We start from the raw sequence: 8,574 nt of genomic DNA on the forward strand, positions 1-8,574 counted from the left end.
GAAGATAAAATATTCAGTATTTGGTAAAGTTAAAATTCACATCAGCAGTAATTGTTAAGTCAATTGGAGTTTGCTAAAATTAATATTGAATTGGTGTGTAACTTTGCCAAAAGAATGTCAGAGTGTAGGTTTTTTCTGACCATCTCCTCAGTTGGATCAGGAGTGACTTGTTTAGCTGCATAAATCTATTAGCTATTAAATAACAGAAAGATGAACTGAGCAAGAAGAACAGTCTGAGGTTTCTCTGTTTAATACTCCATTTTATTCTAGTCTGTTACATTAGTTGCATATAGCAACAGCTTAGCAACCACACTTCCTGTCATTTCCACTTCTCCGAACTCACATATGGGACAAATGCTAAACCACTAACTAAACAACCGCTAATAGAAACATGGCAGTAACCACAGGAAGTGCATCATTTTGATGAAAGCACCTCTTGTGTTGACACAGGCAAGTATGTAGAAATGGGTCTTTGTGGGTTTCAGTCAGGGTGGTCTGATCTGTTACTTTCTACATTACGCACAATACAGTAAAAAGCTTCTATGAAACTGAATCTTCCAAAATGTGCTTTAAATTAAAAATGTACCAAGTTGGTATTAGCAATGAGCCAACATTCAGTCCATAGTTAGAGATGATGTGAGGTTCTTAAAATGAATTTTAATAAAACATCCTGTTAAAACTGTATATCTATTTAATAAGGACATGGTCATTAAAAGCACATGATGCTGAATCTGTGCAGAGATTAAAAAAGAAAGGTTTCTCTACTTTAGTCACATTCAGTTCTCTTACACGTTAAGACGGTGGATCCTCTTTGAATCCTGGATCAGCCAAAATGTTTAAACAATTTATTCACACATGTTGAATTGACTTAATGTTAATTAACAGAAACTTCCAGTCACAGTGAATCAGTGTTTGTCAGTAAATGTACTTTGTGTGTTTGTGTGTGTCCTGACCTACAACTTCATGGCTCCATCTAGTGGACTGATAGTAGAAGTATATCAGCTGATGGCAGCTTCCTCTGCCTCACACTGCTGTCTGACTGCATCCAGCTGACACTAAGATGAAGCAGGAAAGACGTAGCTGATATCTGGACAGCACACATGATGGAAAGCAGGATTTCAGTTGATGTGCACATGAATGATTTGTTTCCTCTGCAGGTAGAAAGTGTGTGTGAGCTGAGCAGCATGGATCAGTGTGAGGACAGAGAGGAGGGAGCCCCTCCCTCTAAAAGCACTCTGTGTGGGGAACATGAGAGCCAGACCAAAGCTCAGAGGTGAGATGACCATCTCTAACTGTCCATGACTCTTCTCCATGTCACAGCTCAGCACTCACATCACTGCTCCATCATTACTCACAGGAACCAGCCTGGACCTGAATCCAATCAATTTAAAACACACCAACTCTCTGCTGCAGAGAAGTGAAGTATTAGGAACTCTCAGCAAATTAACTGCTTGATGTTGTTGGATATAAACTGCAGTGCAAACATGTAATTCTGTCAATGACATTCAAACTATTCAAGTGAAAGAAAAAACTAAGTTTCCTGCACAGAAATTATTTTTATTCATAAAACAGCCCAAGCATCATTTTAGTATTTTTTTTCTTTGAACCTTCTTAAAAAAAAAAAAAAACATTTTTCCCATGATTGATTATACTGTAAACTCAGGCAACATTTTTAAATCTGTTTGTGACAGAAAACAGCAGCACACTGCTGTGTATGACTTCAATGATAATGGGTTTCTTTCAGGAAATAAAAACACATTGAGGTTTGTTTTCTGAGGAAACCAAATGTGAGCTGTTCCAGTCAATCAATAGTCAATATAAACATTTAAATTGGTCTTCAAGCAAAACAGTGATCCAGATTTTATCTGAAGTGATTCTTCATCATTTCCAGGCATTACGAAGCAAAATCCAGTCCAACAAGGCACTCTCCATTTTACTCCACTCTGAAAATCCACCAAATAAAAATGTAACTCCAATCTGTTAAAATGTTGAAAAGACAGTTTCGTCTTCATCTACATGTCCATTAAATCTGTTCCAATCACAACTCTATTTACCCTGGACATACTCTTTTCCATTTCATTGAGCATACTCCAGAATTTGTCTTTATTTTCTAAATCATATGCACTGACATTATCACCCCTTGGATTTTTAACTTCAAATTCCTCCCTCAAGATTTCCTCGTGGCCTTGCTTTTTTTCCCGGTCATAGTTAATACATTTGAAGTCCTCACTTTCACATCCACCCTCCAGCCTTTCCTTCTCTCTCACTTCCTCCTAACGTGCCTCCCCTTTCTCTTATTCCTTTTTCTTCATCTAGCAGTATCACAGTTTTGCACATCTGTAACCGGAAGGTCGCTTGTTCGATCCCCGGGCTCTCTGTCCTGGTCGTTGTGTCCTTGGGCAAGACACTTTACCCTACCGCCTACTGGTGTTGGCCAGAGGGGCCGATGGTGCGATATGGCAGCCTCGCTTCTGTCAGTCTGCCCCAGGGCAGCTGTGGCTACAACTGTAGCTGCCTCCACCAGTGTGTGAATGTGAGAGTGAATGAATAGTGGCATTGTAAAGTGCTTTGGGTGCCTTGAAAAGCGCTATATAAATCCAATCCATTATTATTATTATTATTAGAACTGATCACAGCCACAGAAACAGCAATTTGAAATGACAACATTGCAGATGTGGAAGCAGAGCAACTACGGACCAAAGTTTCAGCCTGTTTCAGCAATGCAAAGCCCCCTGAATCTAACATCACATGGAGGACAGGAAGGCACTCACATCATTGATGACAACAACATTATCATCCTTCCAGCAGACAAGGGTAGGTGACACGTTTGCTAAACCAGAAAGACTATCATAAGAATTTTGTCACTGCTAGTGATGAAAATACATGAGGCCCAGAAAGTGGCTACAGGAAGAGGGTGACAGATTGTCTGAAGCAGTTAGAACAAGACAATGCTATTGACCGGACCTCATACCACAGGCTATACCAAGAGGAATCTACACCAAGTTTCTGGCTTCGATCCTCAACCTCAGCACTCCACAGTCTATTTACACCCACAGGCCAGTGGACACTCTTTTAATGGTGAGGATGTACACATCCTGGGCAGTCATTGTGCAAATGTAATGTTTATATGTTTATAAGATTGGGGATTGGGGAAACCTGCAGTCAGCTGAGACTGAAGAAGTCACCTGGATGAGTGATGAAACGTTTCTCCCATTTAAAACACTGCATCCAGATGACCGAATCAACCTTTTGGGACACAGATATTTGCTTCCAAAAAGGGACATTAAACACCTGAAAACTCTTAAAAGAGGCAGATGTCTTAGAAACAAGCAATCTTGTCTGCTTTTCCTTGTGCTTCCCTGAACTGATTTTTCAGTTCACTGTTGCATTGCAATTCAGTGCATTCAGTGGGGACACTCCACATCAGCTGAGAGGAGGTCTGCAAGCAGCTGGGAAGTGTCACCGCATGCCTCCAAGTCAGCAAATCACGTTTCAAACTCCCATTGCAGGACTTCAATAGCAGACAGATGAGTTTTGCATAGTTTCAGTTTTGTGGAGAAGGCTTTCACACTCTCATAGGCCGCTATAATGAGCTGTCCAAAACCTGGCAGCTTTAAGTTCAGAATGTTTAGCTCCTGTGTAATGTTCACAAGGAACGCCATTATCCATTTTGAATCATCCAATTCAAGAACATCCAGTTTAGAACTTCAATGAATATCTAGAATTTAGCTTTTAACTCAAAGAATCTCCTCAACACACCCCGTTCCAAGGTAATGCACATCAGTAAAGTGCCATAAAATCCCTCAATTTCCTTCAAAAATGCCCTGAACTGGTGGTGTTGTAAACCTCTGGACCTGATGTAATTTACACGTGTCAGGATTACAGACATGACTTCAAGCATTTTCTGCACAGTGCTTGTTGATGTTTAATGCAGTGCAGAGCCATTGCTGGATCTGGATCTTTTGCTTTGGTTTGGCCATACATGGAACACAAACGTAGCTCTTCTGTCAACTCTCCATGAGCCAGGAGTATGTGACATCTGCTTTGACGTTTACTCAGGATATGTATTTTGAATCTTTCTTCAGTGACTTAGGAGAAAACAGATCAAACACCCAGTGTAGCAATATTAATTCCCATTCCTCTATGTTGTAGTTTACTGAAAGTATTAGATATCCCACAATACTGATGTTAATGTTGGTTATTGAAAAAGTGTTGGTTTTTTTGATGCTTTAGATTGTGACACTTAAAGTTAGTATAAAATTGATTTCATAAGTTATTGTACATATGAAAAAAATCAGAGGTTGTCAAATGAGAGGTACTCACAGAGTTTTCATGGACTGGCGCCCCAGTTACCTGTCAGCTGTAACGTACTAATCAGCCTGGTTTGGAAGGCTGATGTTAAGGTGCTGGAAGAGAGACTGGCCAGTTACTGAATGTTAAATACATTTTTTCTGTTTTTTTTTACCAACTTCTACTTATTCACATGTTACTGAAGCAGTGATACGCAACACTTTTCGTACTTGAACTCAATACAATTCACTAAGCTGTTGAGTCTCAGTGGATTCAGAAGGACTAGTAAATTTTTACAACTATAGAGAATCATCTTAATCACTATCTTAAAAGGTCACTTTTTGAATTTTTACTCTGTGCTTGAACTAATTCTTCATAGTTCTTCCACAGTGTGGACCAGGAGAGCTCAGAGGTTCTCAGTGATCACTCTGCCCAGCAGCATCAAACACAGCTGGACTCCATATTTATGGTCTGTACATGTACAACAACTACTTTCACATCTATTTTGTTCACAGTCATCTCCATGCTGCTCTTTGTAGACCAGTGGATTGTCAGTGTGTCCAATATGGATCTGATGTTTGGCTCCATAATTTCAGTCTGATTGGCTCACTCATAAAGTATTCTGTTCCAGCTGCTGGAGGACAACATCATCACTTTTGTGAAGAACGAGCTGAAGAAGATCCAGAAGGTTTTGAGTCCAGATTACCCAGAATGCATAGAGAGTCAGCAGAAGGATGATGAACAGAGGAGCACCAGAGAGGCATTTATAAAGATCACACTGAATTTCCTGAGGAGAATGAAGCAGGAGGAGCTGGCTGACCGTCTGAAGAGCAGTAAGAGGATATATCTAAACTTTAAGTTGCTGGATAAATGGGACATTTTACTGATGTCTCAAGAGACTGACCAACATGTGGTCAAATGGACATACCTTAGAGAAAAGCAACTCAACTCTTCCTTTACACAACGTGAACTGATAATCTGCTTTTTTTTCCCAGAATGTCTTGTTTCAGTTTGTCAACGCGAACTTAAATCTGCACTGAAGAAGAAGTTCCAGTGTGTGTTTGAGGGCAACGCTAAAGCAGAAAACCCAACCCTTCTGAATCAGATCAACACAGAGCTCTACATCACAGAGGGAGGGACTGCAGAGGTCAATGATAAACATGAGGTCAGACAGATTGAAACAGCATCCAGGAAACCAGACAGACCAGAAACAACAATCAGACAAGAAAACATCTTTAAAGCCTCACCTGGAAGAGATGAACCAATCAGAACAGTGCTGACAAAGGGAGTGGCTGGCATTGGGAAAACAGTCTTAACACAGAAATACACCCTGGACTGGGCTGAAGACAAAGCCAACCAGGACATCCAGTTCATATTTCCATTCACTTTCAGAGAGCTGAATGTGCTGAAAGAGGAAAAGTTCAGCTTGGTGGGACTTGTTCATCACTTCTTTACTGAAACCAAAGAAGCAGGAATCTGCAGCTTTGAAGACTTCCAGGTTGTGTTCATCTTTGATGGTCTGGATGAGTGTCGACTTCCTCTGGACTTCCACAAAACTACAATCCTAACTGACCCTAGAAAGTCCACCTCAGTGGATGTGCTGCTGATAAACCTCATCAGGGGGAAACTGCTTCCCTCTGCTCGCCTCTGGATAACCACACGACCTGCAGCAGCCAATCAGATCCCTCCTGACTGTGTTGGCATGGTGACAGAGGTCAGAGGGTTCACTGACCCACAGAAGGAGGAGTACTTCAGGAAGAGATTCAGAGATGAGGAGCAGGCCAGCAGGATCATCTCCCACATCAAGACATCACGAAGCCTCCACATCATGTGTCACATCCCAGTCTTCTGCTGGATCACTGCTACAGTTCTGGAGGATGTGCTGGAAACCAGAGAGGGAGGACAGCTGCCCAGACCCTGACTGAGATGTACATCCACTTCCTGGTGGTTCAGGCCAAAGTGAAGAAGGTCAAGTATGATGGAGGAGCTGAGACAGATCCACACTGGAGTCCAGAGAGCAGGAAGATGATTGAGTCTCTGGGAAAACTGGCTTTTGATCAGCTGCAGAAAGGAAACCTGATCTTCTATGAATCAGACCTGACAGAGTGTGGCATCGATATCAGAGCAGCCTCAGTGTACTCAGGAGTGTTCACACAGATCTTTAAAGAGGAGAGAGGACTGTACCAGGACAAGGTGTTCTGCTTCATCCATCTGAGTGTTCAGGAGTTTCTGGCTGCTCTTCATGTCCATCTGACCTTCATCAACTCTGGACTCAATCTGCTGGAAGAACAACAAACAACCTCCCAGAAGTCTGAAACAAGGGAGAATCTGCAGAGAAACACTTCTACCAGAGTGCTGTGGACAAGGCCTTACAGAGTCCAAATGGACACCTGGACTTGTTCCTCCGCTTCCTCCTGGGTCTTTCACTGCAGACCAATCAGACTCTCTTACGAGCCCTGATGACACAGACAGGAAGTAACTCACAGACCAATCAGGAAACAGTCCAGTACATCAAGAAGAAGCTCAGTGAGAATCTGTCTGCAGAGAAAAGCATCAATCTGTTCCACTGTCTGAATGAACTGAATGATCGTTCTCTAGTGGAGGAGATCCAACAGTCCCTGAGATCAGGAAGTCTCTCCACAGATGAACTGTCTCCTGCTCAGTGGTCAGCTCTGGTCTTCATCTTACTGTCATCAGAAAAAGATCTGGATGTGTTTGACCTGAAGAAATACTCTGCTTCAGAGGAGGCTCTTCTGAGGCTGCTGCCAGTGGTCAAAGCCTCCAACAAAGCTCTGTAAATATATTTGTGCTTTTATTTTTTTCTATTCTACCTAATGTTGATTCTACTAAAAGCTTCCATGTATAATTTAAAAAACATGAACAGTGTAATTGTGAATGGACTGGTTCTTATATAGTGCTTTTCTACTATATCTGAGCACTGAAAGCACTTTATAAAACTTGCCTCTTTCACCCGTTCACACCGTTTTGCACATGCACTGTTTCTAAGCTCCTTTTCTTTAAATCCTTTCAATCTAATATACACATGCTGACTGGAGCAGACAGAGATCGAACTACCAACCTTCCGATAAGTAGGTGACCACCTGAGGCAAAGAAGTGGATGGTGGGCTCTGATACAAGTCTAAGAATGTTAATATAAAAATCATTAATGTAAATGATTGTTAGCACTCAGAACCAAGTATATTTTGCTTTACAACAGTTGAAAATGCCAGTGTTTCTGAAGGATATATGAATGCAACTTTTATCAAAGTAACACTAGTACATTCTTCTCTCGACTCTCGATGGAGTCGGTCTCATCTTTCTTCCTCTCCCTTATCTTTCCTGCTTTGCTTCTCATGTCTTTTTCTAGTCATGTCTAGCTCTAAACCCTCATAGAGTCTCTAAGTCTTGTTCTCTAAAACGTAAAGATGAATTATGATTTTGATCAACTTTTCCCTTAATGCAATTGAAACCATCTTCTTGATGAGAAACCTGGGTTCGGAACAATGATAACAGTGTTCTTGCTGATCGGAGCTGGTGGACTGTGAGTATTCCGACTGTGCTCATTCAACACAACACGGATAAGATCTTGGAGAAGCTCACAGCTCTTTAATGGGAAATTGAGAGACCTGGTGACCAGTGATGGACATTAGACCAACTGTAAAATTGGATGCAGTTTGTTTGCACTAACGCAAACAACTACCATCTTCATTTCATGCGGCTACCCAACCGGTGCCAGTGTCATGACCTAGGCTGACTGGAATTAAAAATTCTCCTTGAAAACAGGACTGTGTTTGATTCTCTTCCCTTATCCTTCAAGGTCAACTACGCCAGCTGGAAGAGTGTTGACTAGCTTCTCCTCCCAGTCAGACACAGGATACACACATACACAAAAATCTCTCATGTATACAGACACAGCGCCATAAAGATGGCTGCAGGAACTGTGGGGCTGTTGTCGGCTGTATGGCCGAAAAGGGTGCTCAAGATGGCGCTGGAGTGCCTGGCAGCCTATCCGGTCTTTAAGTGATGACATACATGAACGCTGCTTCTGGGCCCAAACTACTCTGCATTTATCAAGGCTTTTGCGTTTTTAACATGTTTTAAGGCTTTATATCTTCCATCCATCCATCCATCTTCATCCGCTTATCCGAGGTCGGGTCGCGGGGGTAGCAGCAGCTTTATATCTTGTTCTATTTAATCTGAACAAGCCTATTAAAACAAGGCAGTGATCACTGTTGGCCTCTATAGGTTTGTATTAGCACTATTCATCGGCAGCACATTTTAAAG

At 41.8% G+C, this 8,574-nt stretch overlaps 1 pseudogene; it reads left to right on the top strand.

Moving 5' to 3' along the window:
* Positions 1-1,101: 1,101 nt before the first annotated feature.
* On the top strand, positions 1,102-7,103 carry LOC121813337 (annotated as a pseudogene).
* Positions 7,104-8,574: the final 1,471 nt, after the last annotated feature.

This window comes from Haplochromis burtoni, unplaced genomic scaffold, assembly GCF_018398535.1.
Source record: "Haplochromis burtoni strain Fernald_Lab_line unplaced genomic scaffold, NCSU_Asbu1 Contig_1559, whole genome shotgun sequence".
NCBI lineage: Eukaryota > Metazoa > Chordata > Actinopteri > Cichliformes > Cichlidae > Haplochromis > Haplochromis burtoni.